This window comes from Falco naumanni, chromosome Z (genome assembly GCF_017639655.2).
Source record: "Falco naumanni isolate bFalNau1 chromosome Z, bFalNau1.pat, whole genome shotgun sequence".
Lineage (NCBI taxonomy): Eukaryota > Metazoa > Chordata > Aves > Falconiformes > Falconidae > Falco > Falco naumanni.
This window is the reverse complement of record NC_054080.1, coordinates 66,421,387-66,426,698: the sequence shown is the minus strand read 5'-3', so window position 1 is coordinate 66,426,698 and position 5,312 is coordinate 66,421,387.

Below are 5,312 nucleotides of genomic sequence, written 5' to 3'. Positions count from 1 at the left end.
TCTAGGACAAGCCTTTGCCAGATTTGAACTAATTATCTAGAGCCAGAGTTGGACAAATGCTTTGTTCAAAATGGGTTTTGTCAGGGTGTTTTTTTTTTTAACCTGGTTCCCAGTTTCCCAGCTGAATTGACTAGCTCTTGAACTGTGGATTATTTGCAAGCATGTTAAATGAAATGAGGCATTTTGTTGGGTGTACTATTAATGCAGTAAGTTTCTTCTCTTTGCTGGATAAAAATAACTTTTAGAATCAGACTCTGCTACTACAGACACATACAATTGTGTACTCAGATTTGGCATTGCTCACATACTCTGTAGATCTAGCTTAAGCATCCTTTGCTCTGGGGAACATTTCCTAGGGCTGATGTATTCACTGGAGTATTTACAGGAGGCTAATGTAGAATGAGATGGAGTTGAAGGAAAGAGAATTCACTTCAGAAATGCGAGGAATGCATCTGTGAGATATTAAAACGAATGGGAGCCTTTCCATCTACAGCTATATGTTATTTCCAAAACTTCTGCAAAAGTCACCAAATCCTTCTGCTGAGCCTCCAGTTACTTCCACAAAACAAAGTGCTTAACTGTTGACTTCACCCTGAGTGCCAGGTCCAAGTAATGGGTATCAGTCATTAAGTGCTAGTTACACAGAAAATATGGGCATGCCTCAAATTGTCAAGCCTACTTGTGCAAACTCAATATTTATATTAATTGAGGTGAGAAGTGATTCACAGTCAAGACAACTGCTGTTTCCTTTGTTCAGATCTGATTGGCAGCACTGGATTATGCTGTGCAGTAACTGTCAAGGCGAGACAGGACATGTATCAGTCCTTCAACTTTCAACTGTTTGATGAGAGCTTTCATGATGTAAACCTTTTTCATGCTGGTATAGATTACTTCTTTTTTAATTAAACAGTAACATTAAATGAGTGTAAAAGCTTTTATTATTTTTTTAAAAAAGGTTACCAATCCATTCAACAATACTAATAGAAGTATGCTTGTTCTAGACACACTTTTCTGTGAAGTTTTGCTGCTTAAATCCAGAGGCTGAGGTTGGCTCCAGTTCTCTGTAGTACCTCAACTGCAACTGTCATGTCCAAAACCCAAGAATCTTCAGGTGAAGTCAACAACATGCTAGGGTCCTGATCAGCCACATGCACCATATATTGTAGGCAGAAACAATAAATACCTATATCTAAGGCTAGTCAGGTGTGAGTCACAAAGTAGAAAGACTGGCAGTAATTTACACGGTGTTCTTAGAAACTACTATAAAAGGATAGGGATGGCGTGAGGAAAAATTGAGCCTGAAGCCTTTTCTCCGTTTATGCTCATTTGAACAAGCCTGGAATCCATGGAATTCAGTCAAAAGGACATGGTGTGCCATGTCAGGTAGAAGTTATGCCTTGGTATTGTTCATGTTATTTATACCTTTAAACATGTATGCCAGGAAGCTTTAAGTTACAGTATACCTAGCAATATCTTCATTCACAATAAAAGAACTCAAAAGATCACTAACTCCCAAAGAGTTGCTGAACATTCATTGCTTACCTGCTTCTTAGGGAATTATTAATATATTACATCCTTTATAAGTGGAAGTGAACTCTCAAATGTACAGGATCGGATGGGCAGAGATTGGACTTCTAATGACACAATAAAAAAAATAGCAAGAAGCCAGTGTTTTTCAGCTGTCAAACCCTTTATTTCATTAGCTTCTGTTTTAAATTTAGTTTTTTCTGGAGTGTCAAGGCTGACATCACATCTGGGCCGGGACCACCACAAGAGACAACAGAAAGAAAAGAGACTTGCAAAAAAAGGCCACATGCAAGGCATATTATTTGTCAGACAGAAAAAAAGAAAAAAAAAAAAAAAGAAAAAAAAAAAGCAAGTTTAAAACTGTTGGCAATGACCTAGATATTTCACTCAACCACAGGACAAGTGTCTGTCCACTCAGCAAAGTTAGTTTAAGTTTTACTCCAATGTTTCACATTACAGATGTTGGCAGATTGATTCTGGGTGTTATTCTGAGTTGGTTAGTTCATCCCCAGTCTAAAATCACAGTCTTCATGTTTCTCAGTGGTTTCTGTATTTCCATTTTCTGCTTTACATAATTTGGTTTTCTGCACCTGATGAGGTTTTAAAGTAAAACACTGAAACTTAATTCAAAAGGGGAAAGCTCTTCCGCTCATATAACGTGGCATCTAGTAAGAGGCAGCAACTTGTTGGAAAAAACCAAACCCAGAGACCAAGAGAAGCAAAGCATGATTCATGCATGGTTTCTCTCTAACTGTCACTGGAAGTATCAGTAGGACCAACCAAAAACATCAACAAATTTCTGGTCTCTTTAATTAGAGCTAGAAAACGAATTTCTCCTTACTCTGCAAGCACCATTTAAAAACATTTCCAAAATTAATGGCCACTGCTAGATGAATCACCCCCCCAAGCAAACAGACGGATCACAGAATTGCATTATCCACTGCTAGCACTGTTCATGAGCATGTTAAGGATGGGGCAGGTCCAGCAGAGAGCAAAAAACGCCCTGTTTGCTTTTGTTTCTGAGGGAACCTCCACTCACATGTGTCATCACGTACTCTTGCACAGGGGCTTTAAGAATTTGTGCCTCGAGGCTAAGGGATGAATATTGTTGATTTAAGTTGCAGCTATGAGAGATAATGTATTTAAGCGTATAACGGTCACTACACGCAATATTGCTCTGCTTTACTTCCTAGTGCTTTTACAACCAGGTGAGTGCTCCCCAGTTGTTTGTGATATTTTTCAGATGCTGTGTTAATGAAGTTTGTTTTGTGCTTTTCCTTTTTTTTTTTTTTAGACAAGGGAGAGTGATGGATGCAAATTTGAAAAAAGAATTGCAAGCTCACCTGGAAACAAATTGGTTGAGAGTGTTTGTGCTCTGGTCAATTCATCTTTGCAAGCTGTCTTGTATTTTGAACAGAAGGACAGGCCATTTCAGCAGAGAATCAAGGACTCATGTACTCACTAACTTGCAAAACAAGCCAAACACTCAGGCATACGTGTTCCCAAAATGCACATCAGCTTCCATACTTGTAAGTCAAGGAATCTTCTTGCTTCTTTTACTTTGGGGTAATTAACCCTTTCTGCATTTGTGAAATCTCAGTCCCTAGCAAAGTAACACATCCCATACATTACTGATTTATCTTATTACTGCTACACTCTAGCTGTCTCAACTACTTGGATGTTGTTGGCCAGCTTCACAGACTTGCTGTAACACAAAACATTAGGGTCCTGTGAGCCAGCTTGGTCTTTTTTTAAACTTTCTTTTTATTCTACTAAAATTCCTGTTGACTTCCAGTTTATTTGAGCTGAGAACAAAGGCTGGAAAAATGTGGAACAAGGACTTGGGCACTGACTAGTACAAAGCTAAAACTTTGTTATTAGACTGATAGCCATTTACAAATGGTTAGACATATTTGTTGCACTGAAGAAGGCCACTTTCTGTTTATGTAAGTTTCTCTAACAAGTTGCTTTAGCAGCTGGAGAAACCCACACAATTAATCACAATTAATGTTGTGTTCTGCTGTTGCTGGTGCCGTATCACACAGCAAGCACAAGCTTTTGGAAATGTTTATAAAGGGCTTGACTTCTGTATCACAATGCATTACATCTGGATACCGTGTCTGGCTGATACCTGGTGGGCACCAGCCCACGGTGCGTGTTTTCCTGGCAGAAAGGCGGAGCCCACTCCCCTTGCTGCAGCGGTGAGCGGAGGTGCGCAGGGATGCGTGGAGTGGAGGTGCGGAGGGAGGAAGCAGAGGAGCGGAGGTGTGGAGGAGAGGTGCACAGGGAGGGAGCGGAGGTGCGCAGGGAAGGACAGAAAGGTCAGGAGGAAAGCGGCGTGTGGCATTACCCCCCTACTCCTCCCCGGGATGGGCTACCTCTGCAGAAGTGTTGGGAGAAAGCAGCCCCTGTGCTGGATGCCATGCCTGCGAAGGAGGTGTAAGCATGCACACAAGTAACTGAAGAAGCGGCAGTCCTTAACGAACTACAAGCTCTAACCACCCTTAGCATTGCGAGGTGACTTCCCGCTGCAGCTTCTCTGCTGGGATTGGCAGAGCCACCTCTGCTTGCACCAGGGCTGAACCTGACCCACCATTGCTGCACAAGCCTTTATGTAAAGTCCCCTTCAGTTTTCCACAGAGCTGTATAAATAGTCATGTATGACTCAGAGGCGTTTTTAAGTTCTTTCTGGAGGGTGAAATGCTTCGGACTTCCACAGAAACCTTTACCTGCGCAGCTCTCTGGATGAGCCAGAACAATGCCTTTGGTTCCTGAGAAAATTTTCAAGGACAAAGGGAACTGTTGAAGGCAATGTGGTGCTCATGTAGCTTTTTGTCTCTGCTAATGTCAACTCTGTATTCATTATAATCAGTCAGTGTGAAGGGCTCTGTGATATGTATCAGAGAGACAGCTTACTCCACACGGCTCTGTCCCACTGGCTTCCAAATCACTTTCCTAGTAATTGCATTGAAAAGACGATCATTTTGGCTTGGATTATTCTAAAAGCCTTTCTGTCGTTAACCCATTTTTCCTCCTGTGACCAAGGCAGTCTGAGATGAAAAGGTACTGGATGTTTCTTTTCACTCGTTTTGTGCTTTTTACAGGCCTTTCTCAGGAGGAGGGGGACACGTCAAACACAGGCATGGCCAGTCCCTCCATCCCCTTCGGGAAACCCACTCCTACCCCCATCATAATTTATTTTAACACAGTCTGATGTGTTGCAGCCTAGACTGCATTGCTTCAGATGTGCAAACAATTTCAAATTAAAATGAGTAAATTACGTCAAAGTCTTCCCAAGTGTGTGGAGAGGGAGCTGTATACACTTAAAAAAAAAAAAAAAAAAAAAAGGAGAAAAAGAGAGACAGCTGGTGAGAAGGAAAAAATGAAACCCAAGGGCAAAAAGGAAGTGCTTAGGAGACAGGAGAAAACACTGGTTTAGTCATCACGCGTGAAGGGCTTTTAGGCACAACTCAACTGCAAACCATCACTCAGGAGCAGGGAGGGATCAGTTTCATACTGTGCACCAGGACTCATGCTAACACCTAGAGAAAATTGGGTAAATGGGAAGAAATAAAGGCAGCAAACAAAAGAAGCCACTGAGAGATGAGGAAAAAGTAATAAAATAAAATGGGAATAAATTTGTAAAAAGGAAGAGAGAGGAAAAAATATTCAAAGGAGAATGTTTTTATGGATTTCACTTTAGATTTCTTCAATTTATATTACAAAGTTGCCTTCCACAAAAACTTTTAACACAGGGGAGTGCTTATTTTAACTTTCAGGGTTGG